The following is a 19,447-nucleotide window of genomic DNA, read 5'->3' on the forward strand; positions in this document are numbered from 1 at the left end:
CCACCAAGCTACACCCACAGAACCGGTAGTAAAAAATTTTGAATCCTACCACTGGTACAAAGGGCTCTCCCATTATTTCTTAGGGATGGGAACACTGATGCAAAAGAAGAGATTCCCCAAGAATCTTGGTTTCTCTTTGCAGTTTAAAAAGCAATTGCCAATGTATACCATAATCAGGAATGCAGTTAAACCATTATTGCAAAATATGCATTATATGAGTTCTTTTAAAGAAACACTCACTGAGCTGGTTGAAATTAAGCCATGTTTATTATTATCCATTTTTATTAGACTGCATTAGTTTTATGATCATGTATCTGTCCATCCCTTAAAGTCCATTCAGAGTGGAGGAATAGCAGAGTTGGGGGGGAGGTTTATAATGGCCAAAATTGATCTTTTCCGGATTTGAGGAATGGGTTTTAAGAAGGAATAGAAATTATTGGCCATAGCTAATATCTGCCGATTCAGATATAAAGTTAGATTCAGAACATCTTTGAGTATTAACCTACCCAGAATAGTCTGAATCCTTTATTCCAGAATTAATTTTTATCTTTTTTTCTTTCTTTCAACCTCTTTCAACTCTTCAGATAAAGCTTCAGTTTAGGAGTTTTCATCCAAGGTCTTTAGGTTTCAGCTCAGGGCACTGAATAATGGAAAGTTGCATGTTATGTGCATATAGACAAAAATGCATTTCCAAATCTCAAGGCAATCCTTCCAGCAGCCTCACATGTAGCTAGTAAATAGCATAAATTACAAAATTTATCCTGAAAGTTTATAAATATCAATGACCTCCATGTAAAATAGAATAGTATCCCAATGACCACCAAGGAAGGGATGGAATCAACCAAAATGGATACTTCCAGTTAATCATTCAAATCAAAATGGGAAGACCAAAAAGTTGGCAGATTCAAGGTAACTAAATCCAATATCCACGAAATCAAGGTACGATTTCATGTCTGAGTGCTTTGCAATAAAATGGAAAATTTGAGACTGGCCATCATCCAGTTTGGGATTTTCAAAAGAGATTTCACAATAGGCAGCACACAACTAGATTGAATAATACCATCTTATTTACTGATTAATGAATAAAGAATTAATTTATCAACTACTTCAGTCAAAGCTACTCTAAGCAGTGTAGAAAAGCAACTACCACAGTGGTACCGTACAATAACAGTAATACAATGCTGTGGAATCTTTATTTCCCTCTAGTGCTTAGTTTTTAAAATCAAGCAATTAATTATAGCTTGCAAAACCAAAAACAGGATCTACTTACATGAGATTTTGTTTGTTCTTTATAATAATAAAAAAATCCTATTGTAAAGATTTCAATACTCCAAATTTATCTAATTTACCTTAGGCTTTTTATAACTTTCTAGGATCAAAATCTTATTTACTTTTTTGCTAAATTCTTTAAATTCTTAAGTTTATGATTGAAGTTTACCTTTGTTCAGGATTGAAGGCAAACTCATCAGAATCATCAACCGTGATACCATGAAAAATGTGCCACCCATGGATAAGCTGACTCACATTTTTAATATTTTGGTTAAAAATGTGAGTCTGCTTAGCTGCAGATGAATTTATCTGTGAGTCTATCATGAAATGCAGGTATTTTTTTTAAAGTATCCTGGCAGATAAGCCCATCCACAAATAAGCCAAATCTGATTTCTTGGGGTGTATTTTGCTATCTAAAATTCTTGGCTTATCTGTGAGTACATGATTGAGTATTAAACTAGACAGGTGGCACTTCAGCATTTAGGAGTTTTCACTCTCCTACAGTATATCCCACAGTTAACTATAGGTAGGTTTTTAATCCTTCCCAGATCAGTGATGGGTAGAACACCTTGACATGATGGGTGTTGCTACAGCTGGACATGGAATGCCTGAGTGGTTACAGTAGATCTGGGGTTACAGCTGGTTACCTAGGCAACGGAAGAAAAAGTCAATTGGGTTGAAGAGAGAAGAGTGGGAAAGACGCAGGCAGAGAGGGAAGGAGGGAAGGTACTCAGGATGAAAGAGTGGTAATAAATTCTGAAAAAGAACAGAGAAAGCTGAGGGACCAATCCAGAGTAACAGGGAGAAATAACAGTGAAAAAGAAAATGCCACTGTTAGTGTGGAATTATTTTTAAAAGGGACTTTTATTCAGAACACACCCATATCTGCTGAGAGGATCAGGCCTTATCGAAATGGTCATACTGATTTGGGTTATTTGAAGGAATACTTTGGAGGAGCTTATTCAGGAAATGGTTTATTTATTTTTATTCATTTATTTGGAAAATTTATATTGCCGCCTACTCACTCAGAGCGACTCAAGACGGCTTACAGGAAACAGGAAATGATTATGTCTTTATTGTTATTGTTTGGTTAAATTTGTGTTAATCTTTTCCTTATAAATGTTATTAATCTTAGTTTGCTGCCAGTTCTCACGGCATTTCTAAACAACTGACTCCACTACAAGTTTGGTTTGCTAAGATCATCAAAGCAAAACTCCTTGAAAGCAACTTGCTCTTGGACTGAAATCAGAAATGATGATCATTAAATTAACAATTTTCTGTATAAATATTTAAATTAGTAGTGATTAGCTGTTGAGAGGAAAGGAAAGAATTCCATCATGGTTTGAAATGAATGGGGCCAATCCAGTGGTGAAATCCAATTTTTTTTACTACCGATTCTGTGGGCATGGCATGGTGTGGCTTGGTGGGCGTGGCAGGGGAAGGATATTGCAAAATCTTCATTCCCACCCCACTCTGGGGCCAGCCAGAGGTGGTATTTGCCGGTTCTCCAAACTACTCAAAATTTCCACTACCAGTTCTCCAGAATCTGTCAGAACCTGCTGGATTTCACCCCTGGGCCAATCTTACCCTTGCCAGGTGTCCACTGTTTGAGCGGACAGTCCTCTTTTTTCACATTATGTTCACTATTTTTTTTCACAAAATAGTGGACATGTTTTTATTCAAAAGCTTTATGATGAAATGGTACGTACTCTAAAGCTGTACAGTCTAAGAGAATAAGGATAGGAGAATCGCGTTTCGTCTTTTTTTTCATAAATTAGAATGAGACAAAGATCGAATATCCATTGAACTCGATTCTCTGAAAAAATTAATGATGAGATTAAAATAAAAATATATTATAAAATTATGTACAGTTCACATTTTTAAAATGTATTGTAGCTTGTGTCGACTGACCTAAAATGGCGTCGAGTGATGAGAGTGACAGCAGCAAGATTTCAAATTCTTTAAAACAAAAGAGAAGAGTGTGCAAATACACCAAAGACTGGGAAGCTACTTTTGCATGGATTACCAACAACGAAACCGACAGAACAAATACGACAGCCTACTGTAAATTGTGTCAGAATTCGTTCACAATTGAATATAATGGTATAAAAGCTGTCACACAGCATGCAAGCACAAAAAATCATTTAGATAAGGAGAAAATAGCTTCTAGCAACAAGCGAATCAATTCATTTTTCATTGTTAAAGACTCCTCTTTCAGTGAGAAAGTGACTGTAGCTGAAATGGCTGAAACTTACCATGGGATCAAACACCATATTTCTTTCCTGGCTCAAGATTGCGGTATTAAGTTAATGAAGCAAATTTTTGATGATTCAGAAATTGTAAAAAAGATGTCTTGTGGAAGAACCAAATCATCAGCTATTGTCAATGAGGTTTTGTATCCTTTTTCTATTGAGTTGGTTCTCAATTATCTTAAAACTGGAATTCCATTTTCTCTCTCCACTGACGCATCAAACAAGGGAAATCGCAAAATGTATCCCGTTGTTGCACAATATTTTACTTGTGAAGAAGGACTGTGTGTGAAAATGTTAGACTTTTATGAGGATTCTTTCGAAGATTCTACATCAATAAAAAATCAGCTGTGTCGAGTTCTTAGTGATAATGAATTGGAAATAAATAATGTTTCAGCTTATTCAGCAGATAATGCATCGGTCAATTATGGAGTGAACAAATCTGTTTACCAAAAATTATTGCTGGAAAATGACAATATTGTAGCTGCTCGTTGCAATAATCACATTTTACGCAACAGCGCAAAAAATGCATTAAAGCAGTTATCTTTTGATATCGAAAATGTAGTGCTGAAGGTTTTTGCCGAATTTTCGAATTCTGCGAAGAAACGAGAAGAGTTGAAATCATTTTTTGAGTTTTGCGAGTCAGAATTCCATGAAGTTTTGCGCCATGTTCCAACACGTTGGTTAAGTTTGTTTAAAGCGGTCGAAAGACTTCTTTTAAACTGGATACCTCTAAAATTGTATTTTATTTCTCTTGGATCTCATGAGTGCCATAAGGTTATCTAGAACCTTATTTCGGATCAGGAAAATGAACTCGCAAAGGACGATGAACCAACAATTTCAGAATTGTATTTATATTTCACGCACTTCTTCATGTCAATAATGCAAGACACCCTACTGAAGCTGGAAAGCAAGAAAATTCTTGCATGTGATCTTCACATTATCATGTGTAAGCTGCGTGATTCTTTGCAAAAAAAATACGATGAGCAGTTTTTTGGAATGAAAGTTTTATTTGCCTTACGTAAAAAACATTTGCCTGAGAATGCCGTGCAAAAGTTCAAGAAAGAAGCCATCAACGTGTATCAAAGAGCCATTGCGTACCTAGAAAAGTGGTATAATTTCACCGATTCAGTATATGAGACGCTAAATTGTTTCAATCTAATTGATCGCAATAATCCTCCAACTTTAGAAGAAATGACGAACATCTGGTTATTATCACCATGGCGAGAAGAACTTCCACCCAACACTCTCTTCGATGAAATTTCTGCCTTAGAAGAAGTTTATGTTCATCTGCAGGGCGATTCATCCCTTGATAAGTGGACGTACTTTTTCAAGAAAGAGCCTGTTCCGAGTTTACTGAAACTGTTTCAGTATTGTGCATCAATTCCGGTATCAAATGCAAACGTTGAACGAATTTTCAGCGTCATGGGAAATTTGTGGACTGACGAACGTAACCGACTGCTTGTACCATCAGTTCGAAGTGAACTTTGTATATTTTTTAATATTTCTCAACGTTGTACTGAAATTAAAGAATTATTCCTTAAACACAAAGAATTGATCAAAGCTGCGCAGTCAAATAAAAAATACACACGACAGCAAAGAAAAATGTAATTTAATATTTTACATATTATTATAATATATTTGATGTTTTGAATTTTAAGTAAAGTTTTAAAGTAAAGTTTTAAAGTGATTATTTTAATACGTGTTAAAATGTTTGTAAGAAAATATATAATTTAATTGTATTTTTTTTTATTTTTTTACTACTTAACGCCCCCCCCCCCCGCTTGTCCGCTATTTTTTGGAAGCAACCCTAGCCAAAAAACCCTATTTTTTGGCAACCCTAGCCAATCTCCCCTCTCATGCATTAGATGTTTTCATTCTGTAAGGACAGCAAGGGAAACACAGTAACAGAATAACTCAATTCAACCATCAAAAAACAGACTTGCAGAAATATAAGATAGTAGTGGAGATGGGGTTGTCCTTTCTTTATGATTCACATTTTGATGAATGGATTGGCACAAACTACAGTAGATTACATTCTGAAGAAATAGTGGAAGATGTACAGGTTTCTGATAAGATTCTTTATGTCTGGTAACAGCACCAACAGAACCCAGTGTGGATCAAGGAACTTTCAACCTTGTAATAATATTGTAAAGTAATGGAACTTTATCTATTGGAAATGTTGCTGATGAAGAATTTGCGAAGTTTGCATCTTAGCTAGACATCCATTCTCCATTATCAGTTCTAGATTTATACCACATACTGTACATTATTAGGAACTAAGTTCCTTAAGAAATATGAAGCTAAAATTATCATTGCCTCCATTACTTGTTTGCAATTAGGACGGAAGATTCTTTGGAAAAAGATCCAACTAAGTGGTCAAGTGCTAGGATTAATAATCTCACCACAAAAATGGTTCTTTTCCCAAAAATATGAGTGTTGTTGGGTGGAAACCAGAAATTCCAAGCTGAAACAAAGGATTCTTGGAGGATTAGGCAATGTAAGCAAAAATGTTTACTGAGAAATAATAATAGAATAGTAGTGTTCTTGGTATGGTGTGACCTTGTCGTGGGGCTAGTTTCGCTTTTCCCATGACGAAGCCTACATGAATGTTGCTCTCCCCGCTGTAGACCCTGATGTATGTCATGGCTGCTATAGTCGTCACTGATGCATCTGAGAAGATATGCAGTTCCCTTTTCGGTGCGGTGGTTGGTGAGTAGGCAACATACATGCGTTGTATGTGGACATTCTGGAGGCAGTTCAGAGAGGTACGCCATATTTCCCAATTGTCTTTCTGTTCTTGTGGAAGCGGTTCGTCCCAGTCATTGGTGCTTTCCGACAGCGTATGCAGAAGGAGCCTCCCTTGAATTGTTATCGGTGCAGCAAATCCTAGAGGGTCGAACAGACTGTTCACTGCTGACAGAACTCCTCTCCTTGTGAAGGTGGTTTTCTGGGCTGGGACTCTAAAGGTGAAGATGTCTTTCTTCAAGTCCCAACACAGACCGAGGCTCCATTGGATAAGGGGAGGGTCGGTGCTAAAATTGAGGTTCTGCAATCCCTTAGCGTGGTCCTCAGGATTGAAGGCTGCTAGCACTTCTTCGCTTTTGGATGCAATCTTGTGCAGCTTGAGGTGGTGTGCGCCTAGCATCTGACGTGTTCTGCCTAGCAAGTCTATGGCTACTGCTGGAGTGGGTACAGATTTCAAGCCGTCATCAACGTAGAAGTCTCGCTCCACAAAGCGCCTGGCATCTGAACCATACCTGGTCTCTCCTATGTGAGCGGTGTGTTGCAGACCATAGTTGGCGATAGCAGGGGAAGAACCATTCCCAAAGACGTGCACTCGCATTCTGTATTCTGTGACCTGTTGGTTGTGCTGTTTGTCGCTGAACCACAGGAAGCGCAGATAGTTGCGATGATCTTCCCTGACGAGGAATGAGTAAAACATCTGCTGAATGTCAGCCATGATGGCTACAGCTTCCTTTCTGAAACGGATGAGCACGCCTAACAAGCTGTTGGTAAGGTCAGGTCCTGTGAGAAGGACTTTGTTCAGGGAGAGGTTGTGGAACTGTGCACTGGCATCGAAAACCATTCTTATTTGACCTGGTTTTTGTGGGTGGTATACTCCAAAGAATGGTAGGTACCAGCATTCCTCCTCCTTCTCCAGGGCAGGGGCAAGCTCGGCATGCCTGTTCTGGATCATCTTGTCCATGAATTCCACCAGTGGGCTTTCAAAGCGGGCTTCCTGTTCATGAGTCGTCTCAAGCTGAAGAGGCGAGAGAGGGCCTGCTCACGATTGTTCGGCAGGCGCTGTCTGGGCGTACGAAAGGGCAGTGGGGCTACCCAGCTTCCGCTAACATCTTCCTGAAATTCCTTTCCCATGAGCTGCAGAAATTCTTTGTCTTCTATTGACAAGGCTAGGTCATTGTCCTCTTTGCTGGTCTGGAACACTGTTGTACCTAAGTCAGGGTTATTTGTCGAAATCGTGAAGTGCTCTTGACATGGTTTCAAGTGTGATGTTCTCCCGTTGCTTAGAATGGAGGTTGTGAAGATATTCGCCTGATTCGGGGCCTGCAGCCGGTCGACACAGACTGTTCCCAAGATGGCCCACCCGAGTCCTGTCTTGAGGGCAAATGGAGAGCCTGCTGGGCCATTGACCACTGCCTGGGGAGAAAAGGCTGCGGGGGCGTCCATGCCCAACAAGAGCAGGATTTCGGCTTCAGGATCTAGGGCAGGGAAGAGATTAGTCATGTGTCTCAGGTGAGGTATATTGTTTACTACTTCTGGTGTCGCAATTTGACTGCGGTTGTCTGGTAAAGCGTCCCATTCTAGCAGTGGCGGCAATGCGAATTTCGCACTTCCGTCTAATGATTCTATGCAGAGTCCCATGACCTTTCTCCCTGCTGTGCACTGTGCCCCAGTGCATGTTGTAATTGTGAAGTGCGTGTTCTCGGTATAGGCATCAAAGTAGTCGAAGAATGCTGATCTGGCTAATGATTGATTGCTCTGTGTGTCCATTATCACATACATTTTCACAGCTTCTTCCAGGTGCCCAGTTGGGTAGACTTTAGCTAGGCAGATCAGATGGCATGAACGAGGTGATGGTGAGTCTCCGCATACTGAGGTGCAGTTGACATTTGTTGCTGTATCTGGGTGCGCTTTGTTGTCGTGCTGAGGCTCCTTAGTCGGAGTGGGGTTAGGAGTCCGCCGTAGAGTAAGAGCCGAACGTGGAGCAGGAACTGGTTGTGGCGTCGACTCGCGGTCTAGATGCAAGGCGGTTGGGTGCTGGTCACTTTTGCATAGATAACATAGCACCTTAACTGTGCAAGTTTTGGCCATGTGGTCTGCAGACTCACAGCATTTGAAGCAGACTTTGTACTCCCTGATCAGTGCCTTTCTTTCGCCCAGGGGCTTCTTTCGGAATTCTCTGCACTTATTCAGAGAATGCGAGGTCTTGTGCAGTGGACAAACGGGTTCTTCCTTCGCTTTCTGAGGTCGATGTAGAGCACTCTTAGACGGCTTTACATCGGAGTTCCTTGTTGACAGGGGAACAACCTCTGTGCTATGCACTGACACAGAGGCTGTTCCTCTTGCGGCCTGCACTGGGCTCTTGATCGGACCAAGGCTTTGATTGGTTTTTCTGCTGGCATAGGTTCTTCGTATTGTAAAACCTTTATTTCATGGATCATTGTACTTCTTCGACATGTGGGCAACAAATTCTTGAAGGGCGGCGAAGAGTGGTTCTCTGCCAAGGTTCTTTGCCCTGTAATTATCAGCTAGGTCGATCCATGCATCAATCAGTTTCATTGGCAGTTTTTCAACGATAGACCTTTGTGTCTTATACAGGTCGAGACAGCTAAGTCCCGGCAAGGTGGGATCCATTTGTGCTGATCGTAGCTGTGTAAGGAGATTGGAGAAGTTCCATAGTTCTTCAGGGTTACTGAGATCCATGGCAGGGAAGTTGTCGACCCGCTCTAGGAATGAGGATTCTGTCATCGTAGCTGCCCCATACCGCTCATCAAGTATTTCCCATGATAGCTTGAGGGCTTCGACTGGCTCGTACATTTTTGCTGCGTAGACCCCCTTTACTGCTTGTACTGATTGTGGGCCTAGCCATGTGAACATATGACCGAGTTCCTTGGCTGGCTCCAGTCGTTCGCCTTTAATGGCATTTACAAAAAGAAGCTTCCATAGCATGTAATCTATGCCTGATTTGTCGGAGAACTTGTGTACTCCCCTATGTGCCAGGTCCATCCTTCTCCAGGATGTTGCAGTATCCTTTTGGACTTCAGGAGAGTTATACGATGGGGGTGGTGGCAAGGTTCGCCCTACTGTGTTGGCTAGGGCAGGATTAAGTGCCAACGCTGGCTGGTAGTTCCCTACAGAGTGTTTACGGACAATTTCGTCTTTCCATGCCACAGGTGATGATAGGTTCTTTTCCTGGCAGGCAAGTGGAGTACCTCCATTGGGCTGGACGTCGGCACTCGGAACGCCTGGCAGGTTTGGCTGGAACTCCTTAGCCTCCACTCTGAGGTGGTGTCTCATGGTTGTTTGCATGCTTGGCTCCAGAGACGCCTTCATTGCTGCTGAAGGAGTACTCTGGTTGCCCTGAATGTCTTCATTTGCCGGGGTAGATTGTGCATTTTCAAAGGAGGAGTCTCGTGGTCTAGATCTTACAATATCTGCTGTCTGAGTAGTTCGTAGAGCCAGTGGGTGAGGTTCTCCTCTTTGTCCCTGCTGTGGGGAGTTCTGGTCCTCAACATAGGCTTTGACACGCTCATCTGAGTCCTCCTCCTCTAGCTGTCCAGGATTGAAGTTGAGTAAAGCGTGTTCAGCCACCGCCTCTAAAGCTTCAGCCAGTGTTACTTTTTCCAGTGTCTCTTTTTCATACTTCAAATAGTCTAGTCTGGCCTGAACTTTGGCCATTTCTTCCTGTTTTCTGGCCTGAACTTTGGCCAATTCTTCCTTCAGCAATTGTTCTTCCTTTGCCATGCTCAAGGTTGCTTTGGCCACTGCAGCTTCAGCTCGTGCCTCTGCGGCCCGGGCAGCGAAACTCCTCGCTGTGGAGGCTCTGGATGACTGGCTGTGATGGGAAGATGCTTTGGAAGGATGGAAGGAACCTGAGGCAGAAGATTGTTGTGAGACACTGCTACCCTGCTGAACCCGGGATGACTTGTAAGAGGGGACCGCTTGTGTCCAATGAGATGATGCGTGTGAGCGATGGGTTGCTTTGGATTGGGCCTTCTCACTCGCAGCTTTCTTGGAAGAATGAGCGATAGATGCATGTGAGCGTTGGGGTGAGGAGGCTTTCTCCCTTGATGTGCCTTTCGCCTGGAGCGCCATGTGGAAGGAGTTCTTACAACTTTGAAATATTTTCCCACATTCCGCACTCAACATCTCTAAGCGTTGCATGTCCCCCACGAGTTCTGGGTCTTCTAGTTGCTGCTGGATTTTGACAAGATGGCTTTCAGAATTCTTCCATTGCTTATAAAGTTCATCCATTTCATTCACCAACGTGCGGATGCAGCCGTGTGAAAGCTCATCCACGGGCCTGTTGCAGATCTGTTGCAACTTCTCCCAATACCTTTTGTTGCGACGATAATGCTTGTCCCAATCTTCCTTCAGGCTTGACTGCATAACACCAGTGAGCTTCCTATGCTGCCTGAGGTCATAGGTTCTCTGATGAGCTTCAGCCTCTTTGGAATTTTGGACATTCACTTCTGGAATTGTGTCGAGGTTGGGTGATGGAAGGGTCATCATTCCTGATGAATCATATGCTTCTGCCATGATTGGATAAGACTCCACGGCATCCGATGCTTCAGGCGTGTCAAGATTAGCTGGGAGGTTCAACTCTGCTGACTCATTAGAGGTCTCAGCCATGACTGGGAAACTTGGGGAACTTCCTGAAAACTTTAGGAGATGTCATTGCAGTTCGCCTGTTGACCACTGGGGTGCGCTGCAAACTCTAGGGGATGTCGATGCAGTTCACCTGTTGACTGTTGGGGTGCGCTGCAAACTCTAGGAGACGTTGTTGCAGTTTACCTGTTGACCGCTGGGGTGCGTTGCGAGCTTTAGGAGACGTCGTTGCAGTTTGCCTGTTGACCACTGGGGTGCGTTGCAAACTTTAGGAGACGTTGTTGCAGTTTGCCTGTTGACCACTGGGGTGCGCTGCAAACTCTAGGGGATGTCGATGCAGTTCACCTGTTGACTGCTGGGGTGCGTTGCAAACTCTAGGAGACGTTGTTGCAGTTTACCTGTTGACCGCTGGGGTGCGTTGCGAGCTTTAGGAGACGTCGTTGCAGTTTGCCTGTTGACCACTGGGGTGCGTTGCAAACTTTAGGAGACGTTGTTGCAGTTTGCCTGTTGACCACTGGGGTGCGCTGCAAACTCTAGGGGTTGTCGATGCAGTTCACCTGTTGACTGTTGGGGTGCGCTGCAAACTCTAGGAGACGTTGTTGCAGTTTACCTGTTGACCGCTGGGGTGCGTTGCGAGCTTTAGGAGACGTCGTTGCAGTTTGCCTGTTGACCACTGGGGTGCGTTGCAAACTCTAGGAGACGTTGTTGCAGTTTGCCTGTTGACCGCTGGGGTGCGCTGCAAACTCTAGGGGATGTCGATGCAGTTCACCTGTTGACTGCTGGGGTGCGTTGCAAACTCTAGGAGACGTCGTTGCAGTTTGCCTTCTGACCATTGGGGGTGGTTGGTGCGGTACACCTTTGGCCACTAGGGTGCTGTTACCTAACTAATGCTTGGGTTAAACTGGTTTCAGTGTGTTCCTTTGTATAGAGCTGCAAAGCAACTGTCCTATTTGGAGACCCTAAGAGGCTTTCCTCGACTTGGGTTCCTTTGGGCTTTAGTTGCTTGCCCTGTAAAGGGGATTTAGCTTTCCAATATTTTATTCAAGCAAGATTCAAAGCAACAGCATGCACTGTGGCTGGATTGTTTCTTTTCAAATGCACATTGAGTGGTCAGGCTGGGAAGCAATTTGTATCATGCAAATTCAATCTCCAAAGAACCTAGGTGGCTCGGATTACTTTGTGTTAAAATAAGGCTTTTCGTTTTACTGACGAAGTAAACTTCTAAACAACATACACACAAACTTTGCAAAGGTGATTGAAACATGCAGGCCTGGGCCCCTTTATGGCAGGGCAATCTTCTTAGCTAGCCCAAGAATTGTCTTTCTCTTTCTGTCCTTTTACTGCCAAAGGTGATTCAAACATGCAGCCCCTGGGCCTCTTTATGGCAGGGCAATCTTCTTAGCTAGCACAAGAACTGTCTTTCTCTTTCTGTCTTTTACCGCTGAGCAGAATACTTCACTCAGGCAAAGAGAAGGAAAGCAAGTTTTGTCACTTTCGTGGCTAAGCAAAGGTCTCAATTAGATGCAAACAAAGTCCTTTTATAAGTTGTGCACAGAGAAGAGATGCATTTTCACTCAAACAGAATGTCCATCAATGCTCCGAAAGAAAGGGAGGGGTTCAGGCATCTACATCCTTTTACTGTTCTGTTCCCCAGGCATCTGGCTCCACTGAGAACAGGCAGATAAACTCTAGCAAACAGGTTTTCATGCAGATTATATTTATTTGGGAATCCTTGAACACATAAGACTTACAATCATAGTGAGTCCAGGTGAGGTGCATCCATATTTCATAATCTGTCCCATTTCCTAGTGTAAAAGGATGGTAGTTCTGACTCCCTGTTCAGAAAGCATGTTCTCTCTTCTGAGGTAATTCAACATATGGCCGGGTCTTTGTCCTAAAATCCCGGCAAAGAGCCTCAGTGGCCAATCAGACACACAGATAAGATCACATGTCATGGACTACATTTCCCATAATGCAATCTCTCACTACATCTCCCACAATGCAATCTCTTAAGGAGACAGCTCTTAATTCTTAAGGTAACTAACTCACCACAACTCACTATCTGTAACAGCACAAGTAGGATGAAGATATCACAGACTCTTTGTTAGGGCGCTACGACTGAAACACTGTGAGCCTGTTGGAAAGTAGAAAGATGATTTGCATATTTTGTAATGTCACATCGGTGTTCCAAAAAGATCCAATCAAACTGCTGATGAAATCTGGAATAAATTAAATGAGTAACTCAGATTTTAATAACGTGAGGAACTCCCATCAACCTTTGGTAAAGTGTCCCGACAAATTCAGTTAATTGGATGAGGATATAACTTGAGTCATATAAATTGAATGGGTCATATAAATACTATGGATCATCAATGTCTGAGAAGAGCTCCTATTAATTTACAACAGAAATATCATTAGGAGCTGCAAGGATAAGACATATCTAAATACTGGTATCTAACAGTTCTGAGGTTGGCCTTTTTGTCTTAAATAAAGTGACAGTGTCATTTTGCCTGTGTTACCATCAGTTGAGTAGAGAGACTCCATGTGCAATTTGCATTTAAACCCTACTTTTTTAGGACCCTGTAGTCCCTACCCTGGGTAAAGTCAGGGCAATTAGATGTAGCTGAGTGTTTACTGGCCAGATGCTCTTCCTGGCACCTACACAGAGTTCGCAGCAGATATTTTTTGATAAACATCTGCCACTACCTAGGATTGAACTCTCAACCTTCTGAGTGGGAGGCAAGTATCATAATTTGCATCTAAACCTGAATAATAAAACTGGGTGATATTTAATAGCTAAGTGGTTTTCCATACTGGAGACAGAGCATCTAGTTATTGCTGGGTAGAAATGCAAATAAAATATATAAAGACAACATTTTTTTTCAAATAGCAAGAAGTTTTATCCCGTACATTTTGCCATAATAATTGCTCTTATTACTTACCAGTAATTACCCTGAGCTCTCTGGAAACACTGAACCCATGTAGCTTCATCAGTACATGCAGGATATTTAGGAAGAATAATATAAAGTATCTATATTATGTCCTTATTTTGGCAAATCAACCACGGCTTTGACAGATTCACCAATCTGTAATAATTAATTAGGGTTTTGAGTACAGTTAGAATTCTTTTTGAATGTTGGTTTTATATAGGTTTCTTTTGATTTTCTTCCTACCCACCTGAAAATATTTGCAGGTTTGTTTGGGCCATGGAAAAATCCTTACATCTATATTAAGAAATAAAATGTTTAATAATGTAGCAAATTCTTCAACTGGAAACAGCTGACATTCAGTGAGCGAGCGTGTGATTCATTCTATCAGTTTCATATTTTTTTAAAAAATTCCCTGTGGAGCCATTCTTCCAGTAAAAAAGAGCCCGAACAATCCCACATAAAGAAGAATGAAGAAACAGCTGATTTGGGAAAGGTCCATTTGGATTTGTGTCTGTTCATTTGTTCCAACAGATCTTTTTTCTCATATCATTTTTTCTCTTGTCCTGTCTGCAGTACTGAGGCTGCCATTCAAGTAGCATTATTTTCTTCATTTACTACAGTTCCTCTTGGTTTTTTTCATCTTTCTTGCAAACCTTTTCATTACCTATAGAATCACAGAGTTGAAAGGGAGGTCTTCTAGTCCCAACCCTCTGCCCTTATTCCATTGTAGGAAGTTAGGACTCACTCCTCTCCTAGAAGAATGAAATATTCTAGGAAATATTTAAAAAGGCAGAATATTATACCTCCCTGGATGAGAAATGGAGAAACATGTTTTTTAGGCAGGAAGCAGATTCACTCTTAATAGCCCCCACCCTCCTCAATAGCCCACAGCAGATGTCAGCATTTAAGAGATAAAGAGATAGCTAGGTCTATTCATTAGCCCTCACCCAAGATCCAACAAAGGTAGGATTAGCCCTCAGCCATAATAGGAATTGCCCAAAACCCTCTTCCTTACATCATCACCCAGCAAGATTCAACCAGGCCTGGGACTCAAAAGACAACCTACAAAGTTACCCCTGCATGGCCCCATGGGAGTCTGACAACCAATCAGAATACAAGCTCAAATTCAAAGCCCAACAGGGGATATAAATCTATCTCTCTTTCTCACCCATGTGCTCTTTTTTTGCCCAGGACCTCAAAACCATGTGGTCCTGTCCACCATTAAACCATCTTTTCAAGCAGTCTCCATGTTTCCAGTGTCTTTTTCCCCACTTGGAACTGAACCCAAATGGACATTTCTTCCAACACCATCTTGGACAAATGGTTGTTCTATCTTTTCTTGAACACCTCTAGTGATGCAACAGCCTGTGAGGCAAAGTGTTCCACTGACTGTTTGTTCTCACTTTCAGCAAACTTCTCCTTAGTTCCAGGTTGGATTTTCCTCTGACAAGCTTCCATCCATTGCTTCTTGCCCTGCCTTCAGGTGGCTTGGAGAATAAATCCATAAAAGAGCCTGGTGGCGCAGCAGACTAATAGCCTGTTATTAACATTCAGCTGCCTGCAATTACTGCAGGTTCAAATCTCGCCAGGCTCAAGGTTGACTCAGCCTTCCATCCTTTCTAAGGTAGGTAAATTGAGGACCCAGTTTGTGGGGGCAATAAGCTGACTTTGTATAAATATACAAAAGTATGAAGGCTATTGCTTAACGCATTGTAAGCCATCCTGAGTCTCCGGAGAAGGGCGGCATATAAATATTTTTTTTAAAAAAATCAACTCCCTGTTCCCTGGGACAGCCTTTCAAGAACTGAAGTTGGCCAGGTGACCCCCAAGCCTTCACTTTGTTCAGCTAAACATACCTAATTTTCTCAAAGGTGTTTTTTTTCCTAAAAGGCAACTGGACTATGTTTTTTTTTTCCTTTGAGGAAGAAGATGTTTTGCTTCTCATCCAAGAAGCTTCATCAGTTCTAGCTTGATGATGGTGGTGATGGGGGAATGGAAGGATTAGGTCCTGACAAGATGAGGGAGTGGGAGGCAGGATTGGTTGTAAGATGCAAACTACATGTGAGACACATATTATCTGTACTTTATCAGGTATTTTAACTTTGCACTAAAAAAAAATTAATGGATGCCAGTTTGACATACAGACTCAATAGTAATATCAAAGAATTTCAACTTCTCAGGACCCCGAATAACAGATTGCAAAGTGACCATTTTGATTCTAAGAGGCCAACAGTAGAATTGACTTAGAAGTCACATACTGAAGTCACACATATCGAAAGTCTACTTCAAAAGATTCCAACCAACACAATGAGATTTTAACAGATTACTGTGGTTCAGTGGTAATATTGGGAACCACTTCCTGAGAATCTTCTTGCTCACCTGGTCAGCAGTCCTATTGATGCTCTGGTTGATTTATGGATTACGCCTTAACCTGCCTATTCCTGGAATTATACTGAGTGCTCCCCAGGGAAATGAGTGATCAGGGAAATAGAACGTATAAGATTCAGGCTGTTCAGATAAAAGAATAATAGTTCTTTGTGCTTTTAATTAAGTCTTTATTTCAGAAGGCCATGTGGTTTCTGGAATGTGAGATAACCGTCAGCAGCAGCTGCATCTCTTCCAAGAAAATAGTTTTGCCAACGCTGTTTATGCCTTGATAAGTTACTTGGATAAGTTAATGCAGCATTTATATGGCTGCATTCAAAGACTATCCAGTCAGACCAAAGTACAGCAGATGTATGTCTGCCTCTGATTTGACAAACACAACTTGCCACAGCTGTTTTGAATCAGCTGTCCTAAATCCCAGTGACTTCCAGACACTTTTCAATGATCTTTACACTAAGTATGATAGTCTGAATAAACCACACTTGCCTGAATTCACACTACATGCAAAGCCAAAGCCAAATAAATCACATGATGATATAGTATGATGCAAAATGTTGGTTTGGAATCTTTTGCTACCCAGAGTATTGCAGGCTAACTCTGCCTACAGCCAGGAGTTCGATCCTGACCTGCTCAAGGTTGATTCAGCCTTCCATCCTTCAGAGTTGGGTAAAATGAAGATCAAGATTGTTGGGGGCAGTATGCTGACTCTGTAAACCCCTTAGAGAGGGCTGTAAAGCACTGTAAAGCGGTATATAAGTCTAGGTGCCATTGCTAAGTGCTATTTGATCTTTAAACTTATAAATAGCAGTACCAGGCAGAGACTGCTTTCTTTTACATGAGTAAAATGAGATATTAGTATATATAGAATTGTAACTGTTTACTGTTATTGTTATAATGACATATATCTATTTTTAGCGTTTGACTTTTATGTGTTAAAGCACCTTCTTTTTTCTTCTCTTTGACAATAGCATCGCTATTTTTTTTTGTGATTTGCTCTTTTTTCTTTCCTTTTTGTGATTAATTAAACACCAATAATAAATAACCTATGGGTTCCATCATCAAGCGAGTGAGCAAGGAGTCCAATTCTGTTCTAGTGGCTGGTAACGCTGGATGTACCTGGTAGACAGCCCTGGAAAACAGACGATTATGACTGACCCATGCATCATAAAAGCAATCATCCTGATATAACTTAATGCTGCAAAAACAGAAAAAGGAACCACTCACTTTTCTAGGACCAGGGCAACATAAGTAAACAGCGACATGAGCAGGGCCGGATTTAGATGAAAAGAGGCCCTAGGCTATTCCACTTATGAGGCCCTTTCACCTATAGTGAAAGTGTAATTTTAATTTTGCTAACAATTTGAATGTAGGCCCTCTTGATCTTGAGGCCCTAGGCTGAAGCCTAGTTAGCCTATAGGAAAATCCGGCCCTGGACATGAGTTACAGAATAACAGACTTGGAAGGGAGCTTGGAGGTCTTCGGGTGCACGCAGGAGACCCTATATATTCCAGACAAATGGCTGTCCAATCTCTTTAAAACCTCTAGTGATGGAGCACCCACAATTGCACTGATTAATTGTTCTTTTAATTAATTACAATTAATTGTTGACATGAAATTTCTCCTTAATTCTAGGTGGGATCTCTCTTTGGTGACACTGAACCTGGAAGCACTGAATGATCAGAACAACAATTGTGCTGCTTTTATACAAACCTTCCGAAATAATAAATGTAGTAAAATAATTTTAAAATAGGCTGTTGAAAATTGTACCAGCAGAAGCAACATGATATCTATAATACATCTGATGACAACATAACTGCACAGAGTTAGTAGAATCCAGCTCTCCTTCTTGGTTTCTATTGACAAAATCACCGTCAGTCAATTGCAGAAGGCAGCTTTACTTGAAAAAGCTTACAATACCTTTAATACCAACACCATCAAACAACATATGCTTATCCCTTGTTCAGTTCCAAGTGGGGAGAAAGACACTGGAAACATGGAGGCTGTTTGGAAAGATGGTTTAATGGTGGACAGGACCACATGGGTTTTTTGGGGGGTCCTGGCCGAATGAGCACATGGGGGGGAAAGAGAGAGATTTATACCCCCTCTTGGGCTTTGAATTTGAACTTCCTGTTCCTGTGGTAAGGACATGTATTCTGATTGGTTGTCAGACTCCCTGGGGGCTATGCAGGGGTAACTTTGCAGGCTGTCTTGAGTCCCAGGCTTGGTTGAACCTTGCTGGGTGATGCAATCTCCCCAGGTGCCATGTGGTGAGATGGGTAGAGAGCTAATCCTCTTATGTCCTGAGGGTGAAGGTCTTTTGTTTTGTAGATAAGCTGGCCCAGCCTTTTGTCTTGTAGATAGGTTGGCACCAAGATATCTGCTGCTTATGTCTTTAGAAACATGTTTCTCCTTTAGGGAAAATATAATATTCTGCCTTTTTAATATTTCCTAAAATATTTCATTCTTCTAGGAGATGGATGGGTGCTAACTTCCTACAAAATCTAGACATATAGCTGACTGCGTAACCATGAAAATGATACCTTTAACACCATCAAACAATATCTGCCTATCTCAGGTGTATTACAGTACACTAGATTGGTGGACAAAAATGCTAAATCCATTCTAACCATCCTGTTGATTGTGTGACCAATTATAATAAATTTAAAACCTAGTTTATAAACCTTTAACAAGATAATGTACGTGGCTAGTTCTGAACACTAAAAAAAAATCACTACTACTTCTGAGAAGCGGGTTGAGTTGTGACAGTACAGGTACTCCTCGACATAAGACCACAATTGAGCCCAAAATTTATGTTGCTAAGTGAGACATTTGTTAAGTGATTTTCCCATTTTGCAACCTTTCTTGCCACAGTTGTTAAGTGAATCACTGCAGTTGTCAAGTTAGTAACACGGTTGTTTAGTGAATCTGGTTTATCCACCGACTTTGCTTGTCAAAGGTCACGAAAGGTTATCACGTGATCCTGGGACACTGCAGCTGTCATAAATGTGAGACAATTGCCAACAGTCTAAATTTTGATCAGGTGACCATGGGGGGGGATGCTGCAACGGTTGTTAAATATGGAAAATGGTTACTTTTTTATAAGTTACTTTTTTCAGTGATGTTGTAACTTTGAACGGTCACTAAATGAACTGTTGTAAGTCAAAGGACTACCTGTAATGGTTTTTTTTTTTTAAAGTTGGCTCCAAACAATCAACCAATGGAACAGCTTGCCTTCAGAAGTTGTGGGAATTTCATCACTTG

The sequence above is a fragment of the Pituophis catenifer genome, unplaced genomic scaffold (genome assembly GCF_029215685.1).
Source record: "Pituophis catenifer annectens isolate HBS135680 unplaced genomic scaffold, rPitCat1.0.hap2 SCAF_2, whole genome shotgun sequence".
Lineage (NCBI taxonomy): Eukaryota > Metazoa > Chordata > Lepidosauria > Squamata > Colubridae > Pituophis > Pituophis catenifer.